This window comes from Tenrec ecaudatus, chromosome 16, assembly GCF_050624435.1.
Source record: "Tenrec ecaudatus isolate mTenEca1 chromosome 16, mTenEca1.hap1, whole genome shotgun sequence".
NCBI classification, from domain to species: domain Eukaryota; kingdom Metazoa; phylum Chordata; class Mammalia; order Afrosoricida; family Tenrecidae; genus Tenrec; species Tenrec ecaudatus.
In genome coordinates, this window is record NC_134545.1 from 23,628,472 (window position 1) to 23,645,420 (window position 16,949).

A 16,949-nucleotide genomic window follows, 5' to 3' on the forward strand; every position below is an offset into this window, starting at 1 on the left:
TAAAAGTTGTTTCAGTTAAAATAAAAAAAAAAAGTGGATTCAGCCTCAGGTGAATCCCTTCTGACCACAGACCAGGGATGCTCCCAGCCTTGCTGAGGGCACTGGGAAGGGGACTGAGGCAGGTAGCGTTAGATTAGAGTGGACACCTTGTCATTTGATCGCCCTTTTGACCCATTTTAAAGTTGTTCTAGTTTTTAATGTTTTCTACTTTTTTTTGGATAGAGGTTTTTCTTTGTTTTACTTTGTTATTTTTGTTAGGGATAGTTGTGTGTGTGTATTTTGTTGTTGTTTGTCTTTTGTAGGTTTTTCTGTATATGAAATTCAGGATAGGTAAATATACAGAGACAGTAGCTGGGTGAATGACTTCTTGGGGGCAAAGGAGGGGTGGTTGGGCTAAACTGGGAGCTGATAACAATGAGTGCAAGGAAGAAGAAAATGTTCTAAAATTGATGATGCGCGTGATTGATAAGTCTCCTTGATATGATTGAACTACTGAATTGTATGATGTGGGGATTATATGCAAATAATTCGGTTTTAAATAGATAAATAAGTAAAATGACAAGTGTGCTGATTATGTAACTGTTTCACTCAGAGATGCATGCTTCAAACACAGTGAAAAGGAGAAAATAAAATACAGACTGCAACACACACATGCATTAAGAGCCAGAAGCAAATATGGAACAATAGATTACTCACAAATGTACGAGAGAATGTGGTACCGACGTAAGTATACACGCACAGTTCTATGGAAAGAATACAGACAAAACTGACATGCCCAAATTATTCACTCAGGAAAGGAGAATATTTTAGTAAACGATCCTGGGACACAAAGAATAAAGTTGGACCACCCACCTCACACCTTACACAAATATTAACTCAATGCGAATCAAGACCTTTGTGTCAGTCTGGGTGTTTTAGAGAAACGAATCCACAGAAACTCATGAATAAGAGAGAGTTTTCTGAACGCAGCGCCTTAGACCGCTCGGCCATTCTGACACATAGAGAGAGTTTTCTATAAAGGGTAACTGCACATCAAGAAAACATCCCAACCCAGTGCTGCCCAAACCCACAAGTCCAACATTAGCCCATATGTCCAACACCAATCCACAAAGTCCTCCTCCATCTCACAAAACAAATGCAATGATGCTGACTGCAGGAGGAAAGCCAAATCAGTGAACGTGTAAACATCTCAGCGCTGGCAGGGGTCTCCACATGAGTGCTCCAGCACCCAGGGCTGCATCGAGGTCAGTCCATGTGGCTTCTCTTCAGGGATGTCTTGCCGGAAGTCAGCCTTGCAAGCTGAAGCAGGGAACTGGCTAAGGCAGCTGCACTCTGGTCCAACCATCAGAAAGCAAGAGACCCGAGAACTAGAAAGGCAAGGCTCACTGAGCCATTTATCCCTCTGCCCTTCAATTAACCCCACATGTGTTTATCGGCCACGTTGGCACAATAAACTAACTATATTGACCTTAAATGTAGGAACTGAAACCATAAAATACTGAAAGAAAATATAGGTATAAATCTTCATGACCTTGAATTAAGCACTCATTTCGTGGATACAACACTCAAAGCACAAGCAATCGAAGAAAAACAGATCAATGGGACTTTATCCAAATGAAAAACGTCTGTGCATCAAAGGGCACTCTCAAGCATGTGAAATGACAACCCACCGACGGGGAGAAAATAATTCATAAGAGTCTAGAATTCAGAACATATAAATCACCCCTACCACTCAATGACAGGAAAGGCAAATTACTTGTGGAACAATTTGGAGAGGATTAACAATACTGGCTGTACAACACAAAGAGCATAATTTTTAAAAAACATTTTATTAGGGGCTCATACAACTCTTATCACAATCCATGCATATACATACATCAATTGTATAAAGCACATCTGTACATTCTTTGCCCTAAACATTTTCTTTCTTTCTTTTTTCTTCTTTTCTTTTTTTATATTTTATTAGGGGCTCATACAACTCTTATCACAATCCACACATATACGTACATCAATTGTATAAAGCACATCTGTACATTCTTTGCCCTAATCACTCTCAAAGCATTTGCTCTCCACTTAAGCCCTCTGCATCAGGTCCTCTTTTTTTTCCCTCCCTCCCCGCTCCCGCCTCCCTCACAAAGCATATAATTAATGGCGCTGCGTTATACATGTAGAAGTTGTTGAATTGGAGAGTGTTTCGTTGGGTCCTTTTTTTTTGCCAAAATTGAGGGGGAAAATATTACACGGAGAACAATGAGCACAAGAAAGAAGAAAGCGTTTTCCAATTGATTGTGGTAACGATTGTACAGTTCTTGATCTGAACGAATGATTGAATTGTATGCCATATGAATGACCTGCCGATAAAGCTATTTTTAAAAGAGAGACAAACGACTTACTTTTTTTTGGACATGTACAAAGACAACAGTGTTCATGGCAGTACTTTTCACAGCCAGGAAGAGGCGACAATCCACCTGCCCACCGACAGAAGAGTGGCCCAGCTCCATCCGGTGGAATATTGCTCAGCCCTAAAGAGGAACGAAGCTGGGCAGCCGCACATGCATGAACGTTGAAAGCAGTGGGCTCAGTGAAAGGAGCCAGTTGCAAAGGGCAAACGTCATGTGATTTCACACATGTCAGATGAGGAAGTATAGAGGAACCAAACAGCGACAGGGCAAGTGTTTGCTCTGGAGGGGCATTGAGTTCCGGTGATGGAATGTTGTGGGAAAAGATGGTGACACAGTGCCCCACATCAACCATGGAACTTTTGTGTTTGGATTGTAAGTGTGTTGTGTTGATTTGGGTGTGTTTATTGGCACCATCATCAAAAAGGGAAACCCATTTTTTGCAAAGACATTGCTCCAAAGGCGATCTAAGAAGAGGCGCCACAAAAGCCATTGTAGGCGAAGCCTCGTGAATTCCCTCAGACACATGGAGGAGGACAGTCTTGTCCACCGACAGGCTGAATCGGAAAGGGCGCAATCACAGACACACTTTAGTTTACAATTAACATCTTACCATTTGCTTTCCTTTCTGACCCATTTTTACCTTGTTCGAGTTTTTATGACTTTCTACTTTCTTTGGCAGGAGATGGTCCTGTGGTTCATTTTATTGTTGTTGCTGGTTCTGTTGTCTTTCTTCGTCTTGTATGGTGCTCTTTATATGAAGTCCAGGAGAGGGAAACCTACAGAGACAGCCACTAGATCAATGGCTCCCTGGGGTTAGGACAGGGGAGGTTGGGTGGGTGGGACAGAGGGTGAGGGGGTGGGGGCACAGGAGATGCTAATAACAATGGATACGAGAATGAACAAAATGTTGCAAAATCAATTGTGGCAATGATTACATAACTCTTAAAAATCATTTTATGAGGGGCTCATACAACTCATCACAATCCACACATACATCAATTGAATAAAGCACATTTGTACATTCATTGTCTCATCATTCTCAAAACATTTGCTCTCCACTTGAGTCCCTGGCATCAGCTCCTCATTTTTCCACTCCCTCCCCGCTGCCCCTCCCTCATGAGCCCTTGATAATTTATAAATTATTATTTTGTCATATCTTGCCCTGTTCAACATCTCCCTTCACCTACTTTTCTGTTGTCTGTCCCCCAGGGAGGAGGTTATATGTAGATCCTTGTAATTGGTTCTCCTTTTCCACTCCACCCTCGATTAGATACATTTTTCGATGTTATTTGAACCACTGATTGATATGATTTGTGAATTAAGTCAACAAAATGGCTTCCAAACAAAGAGAGCAGGGGCTTTTAAAAGTTTGTGGGGAAATATGCATTATCTGTTAGTTCCATTTTCCATAACCTTCTTTTTTGTGTGTATAAGAAAGAGCTTTATATAAAAGAGCAATTGTGAGTGTGTGTATATATATATATATATATATATATTTTAGGTAGAGCAATTGTATATTGAGAAACATCCCAACCCAGTCCAGATCACGTCCATAAGTTCAATATTAGCCCACATGTCCAATACTAGTCCATAAATTCCTCTTTTCCTCTTTAGTCTCAGGCAGCCATTGCAATAGTGCCGAATGCAGGAAGATCACAGGCCAGTGGGTGGAAAGTCTTGTGGATCCAGTGGCGGCAGTGGGAGGATCTCAGTGCTGGCGTGGGTCACTACGGGGCTCCTCCAGCTCCAGGACTCTGGCTGTCATCAGCATGGCTCCATGTGGCTTGTCAACAGGAATGTTAAGCAGAGAGTCTATGTGTCCCGCCTCCAGCGAGCTATTTATCTCCTTAGCACCTCCAAATGAGGTCATCAAGCTGTGACCTGATTGACAGGCTACACTCCACCCCTTCACTCTTAAGAGTCTCAAATTGACAACAGATTATGTAACTGCCACAGACCACTCCCTGTCAATTTGACAAAAATATCCTATACTTATGTGAACACCTACACCATAATCCTAAGAAGATATTCCTAGGAATATATTCCCCCACCTATGAAAGTTTGTAAGCCAGCCACTTCATGCCTTTATCCATCCAACTTTGGGTATCCAGTTTCTTTTTTTTTTTTCCTTCACTATTTATTTTATTTTTTTCCCTTTCTTTTTTTTAATTTTTTTTATTTTAACAATTTATTGGGGCTCATACAATTCTTTTCACAGTTCATACATATACATACATCAATTGTATAAAGCACATCTGTACAGTCTTTGCCCTAATCATTTTTTTCTCTTTTCTTCTTTTACATTTTATTAGGGACTCATACAACTCTTACCACAATCCATACATATACATACATCAATTGTATAAAGCACATCCATACATTCCCTGCCCCAATCATTCTCAAGGCATTTGCTCTCCACTTAAGCCCCTTGCATCAGGTCCTCTTTTTTTTTCCCCTCCCTCCTCCCTCCCCCCTCCCTCATGAGCTCTTGATAATCCACAGATTGTTATTTTGTCATCTCTGGGTATCCAGTTTCTATACTGCCCTCTTACATGAACCCAGAGCTCTGAGGAGACAATTATATTCTTTTAAAAAATAATAATTTTATTGGAGGCTCGTATTACTCTTATCGCAATCCATACATCCATCTATTGTGTCAAGCACATTTGTGCATTTGTTGCCCTCATCATTCTCAAAACATTTTATTTTTTTTAACATTTTATTAGGGACTCATACAACTCTTATCACAATCCATACATACATCAATTGTATAAAGCACATCTGTACATTCTTTGTCTTCATCATTTTCAAAGCATTTGCTCTCCACTTAAGCCTTTTGCATCAAGTCCTCTTTTTTCCCCTCCTTCCCCATTCCCCCTTCCCTCATGAGCCCTTGATAATTTATAAATTATTATTATTTTTATATCTTGCCCTGTCCGGCATCTCCTTTCACCCCCTTTTCTGTTGTCCGTCCCCCAGGGAGGAGGTTGAATGTAGATCCTTGTAATTGGTTCCCTCTTTCCAACCCACTCACCCTCTACCCTCCCAGTATCGCCCCTCACACGCCTGGTCCTGAAGGTATCATCCACCCTGGATTCCCTGTGCCTCCAGCTCCTATCTGCACCAATGTACATCCTCTGCTCTACCCAGACTTGCAAGGTAGAATTCGGATCATGGTAGTTGGGGGGGGGGGGGAGGAGACATTTAGGAACTGGAGGAAAGCTGTATTCTTCATCGGTGCTACGTCACACCCTTACTGACTCATCTCCTCCCCTAGACCCCTCTGTGAGGGGATCTCCAGCGGCTGGCAAATGGGCTTTGGGTCTCCACTCTGCACTTCCCCCTTCATTCACTATGGTAAGATTTTTTTGTTTTGTTTTGTTCTGATGATGCCTGATACCCGATCCCTTCAACACCTTGTGATCGCACAGGCTGGTGTGCTTCTTCCATGTGGGCTTTATTGCTTCTGAGCTAGATGGACACTTGTTCACCTTCAAGCCTTTAAGACCCCAGACACTATCTCTTTTGATAGCCGGACACCATCAGCTTTCTTCGCCACATTTGCTTATGTACCCATTGGTCCTCGGAGATCATATCATGGAGGTGTGCACCCAATGATATGATTTTTTGTTCTTTGATGCCTGTTAACTGATCCCTTCAGAACCACGTGATCACACAGGCTGGTGTGTTCTTCCATGTGGACTTTGTTGCTTCTGAGCTAGATGGCTGTTTGTTTATCTTCAAGCCTTTAAGACCCCAGACACTATCTCTTTTGATAGCCAGGCACCATCAGCTTTCTTCACATTTGCTGTTCACCTGCTTTGTCTTCAGCAGTTGTGTCGGGAGGGTGAGCATCATAGAATACCAATTTAATAGAAGAAAGTATTAATGAATTGAGGGAGTGCTTGAGTAGAGGCCCAAGGTCCTTCTGCCACCTTAATACTAAACCTATAAATATAGGCACATAGATCTATTTCCCCATCCTCATATATATATATTTGCATATGTACATGTCTTTTGTCTAGACCTCGATAAATGCCCTTTGCCTCCTAGCTCCTTCCTCCATTTCCCTTGACTTTCCTCCTGTCCCACTATCATGCTCCGTCCCCATCTGGGTTACACTATACCTCTTCGTTACCTTACCCTTGATCATTCCCTACCAGGCCTGCCACTCCCACCTCACCACCAAGTTGGATCCCTTGTTGTTCCCTTGTCCCTGGGTTTGTTAACACCACTTCCTTTCCCCCACCACCCCCTATCCCATGTCCCCCCAGAACTGTCGGTCCCGTTGTTTTTCCTCCAGATAGTTCGTCCAGCCTATCTTATTTAGACAGACCTGTGGAGATAATAACATGCACAAAAACAAGACAGAGGAAAACAAAGCAACAGTATACAACAAAACAACAACAAACCACTGACAAAGAACAAAACACATCCCCTACCCTTTTAGATAGCTTCAAGTTGACATGAAATTATGTAACGACCACAGTGTGGATCCTCCCCTCTCTGGGCTTATCCTAGTATTGTTCTTTGATATCTTATACGAGGTTGACTCAATACAGCATACATTATTCTGATCTCACCCACCAAAAAAGAACCCACTCCCCAATGGGATTAAAGCCCTAGGCCTGAATCCTAGGTTAGGATCACAGCACCTATCTAGAAGGGTGGGCGTGTCTTAGAGCTTCAGTTCTGAGCATCTCCATTGTCAAAGGCTAAGAGTGACGGTCCGAAACCCCCATGCAGATTTAAGCCGCTGCTGAATTCTTTTAAAAAAATAATTTTATCATGCGGGAGAGGGAGGGAAAAAAGGAAAATGAGCTGATTCCAGGAAACCAAGTGGAAGGCGAATTTTGAGAATGACGAGGGCAACGAATGTATAAGGGTGCTTTACTCAATTGATGTATGTATGGATTGTGATAAGAATTGTATCATTCCATACACCAGTTGTATCAAGCACATTTGTACATATGTTGCCATCAACATTTCCAAAACATTTTTTAAGATCATTTTCTTGGGGGCTCATATAACTCTTATCACAATCCACATATGTTGAATTCTTTTTTTAATATATGTCTGTTGAATTCTTATCATTAATCTAGATATAGATAATATAATCGATCTAAAGGATCAAACTGGAACCCCCTCCCAGGGATAATGAAAAAGTGGGGGAGGGGTGACAGAGGATGATGTAAGATATGGAAAAAATAATCTGTAACTTATCAAGGGTTCCTGAGGGAGGGTGGGTGGGGGATGGAGGGGAAACAAACGGGGAGCCTTGGAATGCCTTGGAAAGCGGAGGACTTCCACCCCTCTCTAGACAGCCCAGTGAGGGGCAGTCTCTGAGGCGCTTGTCCAGGTGTGTCCTGGATGGAGGTACTGGGACCGCACATGGAGTCATATAGTCATGAATTAGAAGGCCCTGAACCAATCTTGCAAACATAATGTCTGTGTCCCCATTATAATGTTCTGCTCCGGCTCCTGTAGTCAGTCCCACCTGTAAGGGGGATGTATTGATCGGCCACTAATCATGAATTGGTGCGTTTCCTTTGTTCCAAGCCCTACTTAACCTGCATCCTGGCTGTGACCTCCCTAGCTGATGGTCCACTTCCAGAGGACACGTCTGCGTCTTTGTCCCTTGGAGGTGAATGAACGTCTCCTTACATTGTGTTTGAGATCGGGGTCCGTTTTGTCCCCTGAAACAGGAGTGCTTCAAGTCATAAACTTACTTCGCCCTGCTGCACTTGCAGCTTGCTGTGCCTAGGGGGCTTTGCATTCTCTACCCCTCACCCAATCCTCTCTCCTCCATCAATACCAAGGCTCCATCCCTGGCACTCTGAAGCTTCTCCATCTTCCCGCTGCCTCACCTCCGATAGCACCGGCTTCCTTATTTTTCCACAGAAGGCACCTATTTTAAATGCTATTTCCAGATCCTTAGACTGGAGGCAACTCACTTCAACAAGAACCAAATCAGAGGTTCAGCTAGCCTCCGGTGTTGGCTTGTTTTTTAATCTTAGATGAGCGTGGTGGTAGTGACCCTGCTGTGTAGATGCCCTTGAGTTGGTTCTGACCCATAGCAACCGGATGTACAAGAGAACCAAACCCTGCCCGGTCCTGCGCCCTCCTCACCATCATTCCTGGGCTTTCCTCTTTCCCACTGCCCCTGGACTCTACCGAGCATCCCGACCTGCTCCAGGGACCGGTCCCTTCTGAAAATTCGTCCCAAAGCATGAGAGACCAAGTCTTGCCATCCTCACGTCTGAGGAACATCCTGAACTTTTCCCGAAACAGATGTGCTTCTTCTTCTGGCAGCCCCTGGTGTGTCCAGGGTTCTATTGCGAAGCCAGGCGTCCTCAAACTACGGCCCGTGGGCCACATGCGGCCCGCCGAGGACAATGATCTGGCCCGCCGGGTGTTTTTCTCCCGTTTGATTTTTTTACTTCAAAATAAGATATGTGCAGTGTGCATAGGAATTTGTTCATAGTTTTTTTTTTTAAAAAAAACTATAGTCTGGCCCTCCAACAGGTCTCAGAGACAGTGAACTGGCCCCCGTTTCAAGAGTTTGCGGAGCCCTGGGCCGTAGGCAGTGGAGTTCAAATGCATCGATTCCCCTCCGGCCTGTCTTACTCAGAGTCGAGTTTTCACGCACGCAGGAGGCAACTGAGAAAAATCTGTGGCCTGGGTCAGGCACACCTTCTTCCTTCGAGTGACATCTTGGCGTTTTACATGACGTCACAATCGATGAAGCCCTCCTTCTACATCTCTTGCTGTCTGGGAGGCATCCTTCTAGATACTCTCCATGTGCCAGCGAATCTAACGCTCCTTGGAGTGGCTTTTTCTACTCACAGCCCAAACCCAGAGGCGGGGAGCAGGCTGCCACTGCGGCCAGGGCCCCTCGAGGAACAGGGAGCTTTCTCATGATCTGATGACTCACGAAGGTGACTGAAGGTTCGGCCACTCAGCCCGGGAGAGGACGGGATCCTGGAAAGTGGAAGTGCCTGGGCGGCTGGCTGTGGCGACAGCCCGGCTGGCTGTGGGCAGTGTTTGTACTTCTCCTGCAGGTGCCGCAGAAAGCTGCAAAACCACTTCACAGCGATGGCCGGCTTCCCACTGCGCTCTTCAGATAAACAGGGAAGAAAGCTCCAGGTAGAAATAGCCGCAGGAACACACTGTGCTTTGAAGCTGCTACTTCACCTCCACTGATTGAATTCAGGGGCTTGCTGGGGGGCCAGTCTCAGTTGGCTTATGTTGTGCCCCCCCCCCCAAACACTGCTCATTTCTGCTACCTGGGCTTCATTCACAAGGGAGCCCCGATGATGATTCATTGGTTGAGCACTCGGTCAGTGACTGGAACACACCTGCTCTCTATGGAGAAAGTTGACCTTGCAGTTGGCTTTGGTAAAGATCACAGCCCTGAACGCTCTGTGGGGCAGGTCTCTCCAGGGGCACAGGGACGACGCTGTGAGCTGGAATCAACTCGAGGGCTGTGTTTGTGGGTTTGGTCCTCGCTCGGGGTGAGGAGGGCAGCGATCAGATCTCATGGTTGTGCCTCGTAGCAATGGGGCATGGATTCCTCTGGTCCTGGCATTTTCACTAAGCCATCATCCTTCTGTAATCTTGTTTGAGATTTTTCTTTTTTCTTTCCTTTGTCCATTTAACTGTAATGGGGGCTGGTCCCTGGAAGACACAAACAGTCAAGCGCTTGTCCACTAGACCAAAAGTTGACTGTTCTAACCCATTCAGAGATGCCTTGGGAGACAGGGCTTGCGATCTGCTTCCCAAAGTTCCCCATCTGGAACACCGGAGGGAGCAGCTCTAGTCTGCTCACAGATGGCCACCGTAGCCGGTGGGCCCAGACAACTGACAACGACACTGGAAGCCGTCTTAGCTCTCCAGTGTTGCTCTAGTGAGTCCGGGTAGACTAGAGAAACAAATCCAGGGATATATATATATATAAATTATATGTTTTATATAAAGAGTAATTGTATATTAAGAAAACATCCCAGCCCAGTCCAGATCAAGTCCCTAAATCCGATAGTCACCCATATGTCGATACCAATCTATAAATTCCTCTTTAGACTCACGAAGCACATTGCAATGACGCCAAATACAGGAAGCTCACAGGCCAGTGGGTGGGAAGTCTTGTGGATTCTGTGGCAGTGTAAGCATCTCAGCATTGGCAGGGTCTCCACGTGGCTTCTCTAGCTGCCAGGGTTCTGGTTGCATCAGGATAGGACCATGCGGCTTCTCCTCAGGGATGTCTTGCAGGGAGTCTGTGTGTGTTTCCCGCCTCTAGTGAGCTATTTATCTCCCGCTTAGCATCTCCAAATGAAGGCATCAAGCTGCGATCTGATTGACAGGCTAAACTTCACCCCTTCACTCTTCATCCTCAAATTGACACCAGATTATGTAACTACCACAGATCCTTTAACTTAAACAAAGTTCCGTTTGTTTCACACAGCTTAGAAGGTTGGAAACTCAAACTCCGGATGCTAGGTCTAGCGGGGTTTTACTAGCCCTCCATACTGCTTGGCATCTGTGTCAGTCTGGGTACTTTAAAGAAACAAATCCATAGAAACTCATGTATAAGAGAGAGTTTTATATAAAGGTTAAGTGCACATCAAGAAAACACCCCAACCCAGTGCTGCCCAAGCCCACAAGTTCAACATTGGCCTATATGTCAGACACCAATCTACAAAGTCCTCCTCCATCTCACAAAACAGACACTATGATGCCGACTGCAGGAGGAAAGCCGAGTCAGTGAACGTGTAAGCATCTCACTGCTGGCAGGGGTCTCCACACGGCTGCTCCAGCACCCAGGGCTGCATCAGGGTAGGTCCATGAGGCTTCTCCTCAGGGATGTCTTGCAGGAAGTGAGCTTTGACAGCTGAAGCAGGGAACTGGCTAAGGCAGCTGCACCCTGGTCTGACCCTCATAAAGCAAGAGACCTGAGAACTAGAACTGAGAGCCTCATGGAGCCATTTATCTCTCTACCCTTCAATTAACCCCACATGTGTTTATCGGCCAGGTTGGCACAATAAACTAACTACCTCAGTATCTACCTTCCCCTCTCTGGGTTTTCTGTAATGTGTTCTTTCTGTATCTTGTCAAGATTGACTCCAGACTTACCTTCCACTCACCCTACGTCATTGACATAATAAAACAATTTCCAAAGAGGACCATAAACACGGGCATAGAAGTTAGGATTATTTGGGCAGGTTAGGGTCCAATTCAATGCACTACAGAGGCAGAGGGATACCCATGATACTGTGTCTTGGAATTTCGTGACATATACACCCTTCAAAAGGTGATGGCAGGTCTTGGAAGAGACAGGTGGAAGAAATTTCTAGAACAGTCTCCTGGCAGGCAGGATTGGAAAGCCACCCAGGTGGAAACCGAGGTGATGCAGGAGAGCCAGTCCCTGACAGAAGGCACCCCATAGCTGTTTGCTGACCACGAGAGTACGCATCAGCCAAAGGCAACAGCAAGACAATGAAGGAAGAAACAGCATTTTCCCAGCCACTTGTTTGTTAGATCTGTTTGTCAGGCTCACATATGATTTGCATGCTGTTTACATAAATATGGATGCTAATGCCAACTGTGGAGGAGGAATTAAAAGTAATGCACGCCAAACACCTGTGTGAAGACACAACCAACAGGAGGGCAGTAGTGGGCGTCCCTAACAGCGATCACCCACGCTGTTAACTGGTCATGTGGCTGCTGGCCAACGCCAATCACCCCAATGCTTACCTGCGTCTTCTTTTTCCTGTCCCTGCCCCTGACCGCTTAGAACACCTGGCCTCCATGCCTGCAGGTCCCTGCGTCTTCTAATGTTCCTTACAAGCTAGAGCCCCTTTGTGCCTTCTTGCCAGCTCACCTGTTCTTCCGGGATCGCTTACCCCATCCCGCTCATTAGAGTCTTACTCTGATTTTTTTTTTTGTCGAGTCAGTTGATTGCTATCAAACGGTTTCCTGGGCACACATTGCCCATGTGTCCAAATTAAAACCACCAAGATCAAATCCATGATCTGTCCTCCAATCAGCTCCCCTTCTTAAACCGGCACGGGCACTGGCGAGTCAGCATGGATGCTCAGTCACTCGGAATGTCACAAGCCAGTAGATTGGATTGGCCAAGCCAATGGATTGGGTCCCCTGTCAGCCCCGTCCTATTCTGAGCTTCCAAGTCAGCTGTACTTCCTCCAGGACCGCAGCCATACACTTTCTCCCAACAAGGCGACCAGGGGCCACCTTTTGCTAAAACAAGTTATTGAGTTACTGTACTTGATGCCCTGGTTGCATTTGACGATGCTGCCCACTTCCTCTCCTCCCTTATGGGCTCTGTAGCCCCTGGCTTCTCTGACACATCCTCCACTGGTGGTCACCCAGCCTCTGATGGCTGTACCTTTCAGCCTCCCCCAAACCATCTCCTCCTCTTCTCAAGCCAGGAGCCAAATTCCCAAACTTGTCCTCTTTGCTAACTAGATTGCTGTTACATGTACTAGTCTGACCGAGGCTTTCTTAAGACAGCAAACACATCCAGAGAGTTTTTTTATTTTTTGCATCTCTCCCTCTGCTTCCCAGCAGGAAATTGAGTCATAGAGCTTGCCTCAGGCGACCCAGCCTGCAAGCGACAAAGCTGCGCTTTCAGTCCTGGCACTGCTGCTTGTGTTGTGACCCACAGTCACAGTCGGCTGGGAAACGGAGGGTTTGAGAGGCGAAGTCACTTACCCAACATTCACCTACTGGATACATGGCTTTTCCTGCTGAAAATCAGTGCTAAATACGCACCGATGCTGACAGTCTTTAAAAGCTGCAGAGGGAGTCTCCCGAGTGGCTGTGGGTTTTCAATGGCTGTTATTTTGGAAGTAGCTCGCCAGGCCTTTCCTTTGAGCACCAAGGGGTGGGCTTGACCCTCCCAGGTCTCAGTTAGTAGCCAAGCCTGGGAATGGCTGTAGCACCCACAGTTGCACACAATAGGGTAATTTGTTGACTCTAGCATTTTCTCGGCTTCATTCATCTGAAATCTCTGCGTTTCCACCTCTAGCCTGGAAGTCAAACCCCACTGGCATTGCCAAGGGCTCTGCTTTTGGGGCTCCTTAGCCATCTCGTCCGGAAAAGCCTGTGTCCCCATGCAGCCTGGGATTCACAAGCTATCGTGGCTGTTTTACTCTTTGCCTTTAATCATTTTCTACTCTCTAGGCATCCTAGACTCTTTCAGTGTTCGTCTGGGTTGACTAGAGAAATAAATTCATAGACACATATGTATAAGAAAGAGCTTTCTATAAAAGAACAACTGTATATTGAGAAAACATCCCAGCCTAGTCCAGATCAAGTCCATAAGTCTGATAATTAGCCCATATGTCCGATACCAATCTATAAGTTTCTCTTCGGACTCACAAAACACATGCAATGATGCTGAATGCAGGAAGATCACAGGCCTTTGAGTGGAAAGTCTTGTGGATCCAGTGGCAGTGGAAACAACTCTCCAGCTCCAGGGCTCTACGTAGCTCCATGTGTTTTGTCAGCAGGAATGTCTCACAGGGAGCGAATTTGTGCCTCCCCTCCAGTGAACGATTATCTCCTTAGCGCCTCCAAATAAGGTCATCAAGCTGTGACCTGATTGACAGACTAAACTCCACCCCTTCACTCTTAATAGTCTCAAGTTGACAACAGATGATGTAACTAACACACTTTCCACGATATTATTAAAAAAACATTTTATTAGACACTCATACAACACTTATACGATATTCTAATTTCCCCATTTATTTCAAACATTTAAAAAAAGTCATTCCACTGGGGGTTCGTACAACTCCCACCACAGTCCATACATAGATCCATTGTGTCAAGCACATTTGTACACTTGCTGCCATCATCATTCTCCAAACATTTGTTTTCTACTTGAGCCTTTAATATCAGCTCCCCATCCTTCCCCCCCACTCCCGCCTCCCTCATGAACCCTTCAGAATTCATAAATTATCATTATCCTGTCACATCTTATAATGTCCAACGTTTCCCTTCATCCACTTCTCTGCTGTCCATCCCCCAAAGAGGAGGTTATATGTAGATCCTTGTAATAGGTTTCCCCTTTTCACCCCACCCTCCCTACACCCTCCTGGTATCGCCACTCTCGGCACTGGTCCTGAAGGGATCATCTGTCCTGGATTCCCTGTGTTTCCAGTTCCTATCTGTAGAGTGTAAATTTTTTGTAGGTGTGCACAACCATATCTTTCTTCCTCAAAGATGCTGGTGGGTTCGAACGTTTGACCTTGTGGTTAGCAGTCTGTTGCGTAACCCACTACACCAGCCAGGCTCTTCTTCAGGGATATAAACAATCCAAAAGGAGCATTTGAAGAAAATCACTGCCATTGAGTCGATTCTGACTCATAGCAACCTTATAGGGCAGGGTAGAACTGTCTCTGTGGATTTCTGAGACTGTAACCCTTCATGGGAATAGAAAGCCTCGTCTTTCTCGCACAGCACAACTGGTGGTTTTGAACTGCTGACTTGGTAGTCAACAGTCCAAGGCACAGCCACAAACAAAGGAGCCTTGGTGGCAGAGTGGGTTAAGTGTTGGTCTGCTAATCACAGTGCTGCTAACCAAAAGGTCAGCAGGACCCCCACCCCCGCCCCAGCCACTCTGTGGGAGAGAGGCTCTCTCCTCCCATGAAGATTTGCAGTTTGGATGGGAGGGTGGGGGAGGGAGGAAAAACATGAGGAGCTGATGCCAAAGGCTCAAATGGAAAGAAAATGTTTTGAGAATCATGATGGCAACCTATGTCCAAATATGCTTGACACAATGGATGGATGGATTGTTATAAGAGCTGGAAGAGCCTCCAATAAAATGATTAAAAAAAAAAGATTTGGTTTTAGAAACCCACATAGGGTCATTATGAGTTGGGATTGACTTGATGGCAGTTGAGTTTTACGGCTTTATATCAAATGCTTATTGCAGTAATATTTCTGGAAGAAACCTGAAGTTTAGTGTAAGTCCAGGCCAGAAGACATGGTCATTGTGCAGCCACACCGGAAGAAAAGTTCAAACATCAGAAATAGCTCACGATGGTGAAAGGCATGTCTCAGAATGTAATCTGATATCCTGGCAGAAGGAAGGTTCTGGTTCTGTTAGAACAGACTCTGCCCCTGAAAGACTAAGATGCAGGACTCATGTTGACCCCACCTGTCAGGAGAGAAGGGGCGCGTGGGGTTTTCAATGGCTGCTGTTAGTCCAGGCGATTGCCAGGTCTGGGCGCTCAGCTACAAGTTCATGGTCAGGAGCCAAGCGGCAATGATCCCACTCATCTGCCTCAAACTCGGACACTCGAGTCTCACCAACAATCGGATCCGCTGGTGAGTGTCTTAGGGAGGAGAAGAGGCCAAGATGATGACCAGGAAAGTAAATCTTATTTATTTTTTCAGGTGAGAGTTCGTGGTGTAAAATAAGGCTTTGCTGTCGGGATCAGGGAGCCCTGGTGGTCCCCATGGTTTGCTGTTAGAAACCACCAGCAGCTCCATGGGAGAAAGATTGGCCTTTCTACTCCCGCAAACAGCGACCACCTCAGAAACTCACTGGGGGTCGGTCACTGGACGTCAGCACTGACTTGGTGGCAGAGAGTGAGAACATTTTTAAGGTGTGTGTGTCCAAGAAAAGAGCGGTTTCGTAGAAAAACCCGATGGTGACAGTTCCAGAGGAAGGAGACCTGGACACTGAGGGAGAGGTACCCGCAGCCGTGTGGGCACGGCGAGAATCTGGTCAGCGGTGGCCTGTGGAGAGCCTGCTTCCATTGTAATTGAAGGGGCCAGCATGCTAATTCAGCAGAAGCCCCATAAGAATTAAGGGTTCCCCGCATGTACAAGCAATTGATTAGGTGCAGAGGGTTAACCCCAAAGAGCTCCCTGCTGCTCTGAAATGTAAAACTGCAGTTAGGTTTCCTTCAGGCCCATCTATCTTTTTTTTCAATTTTTATTTATTTTTAATTTTTTTGTTTGCCCATATATCTCATCCAATGAAACAAAACACACCTCGCATGCTCTTGCGGCAGCAGAAAGAGACCCTCCATGAAAATGGATGCAAAGCCCTTTCTCCTCCGCTTACATTTCTGTTGCTTACAGAAATGTCCTGAAAAATATGCAAGCTTTCTTCAGCAAGTAGAATGCCACCCCTTTGCTACTCGGACAGAAGCTCCATGAGGGCCGGGATTCACAGCTGCGTTCCCAGTAGCTAGCATTGCAGCTGACACGGAGTCGGTTCTCAGAAGTATTTGTACAATTAGAGGGTTCGAAAGACTGAGTCTTGGGTAACGTTACACGTCTCAGCCAGGTGATTCTGATTCCACAGGGCAGAGTCGAACTGGCTGCAGGAGGTCTGAGGCTGTTCATATTTACAGAAGCAAAGAGCCTCGTCTTTTTTCCCCTACAGGCTCCTAGATAATTACGCTAGAATTGTTTACTTTTACATGTTTGGCATATCACCCTAGGCAGAGCAGAGATGAGAGGTGGCTGAAGGCTGGATCCTCAGATCCTACACTCCCCACTTCCTCACTTAGC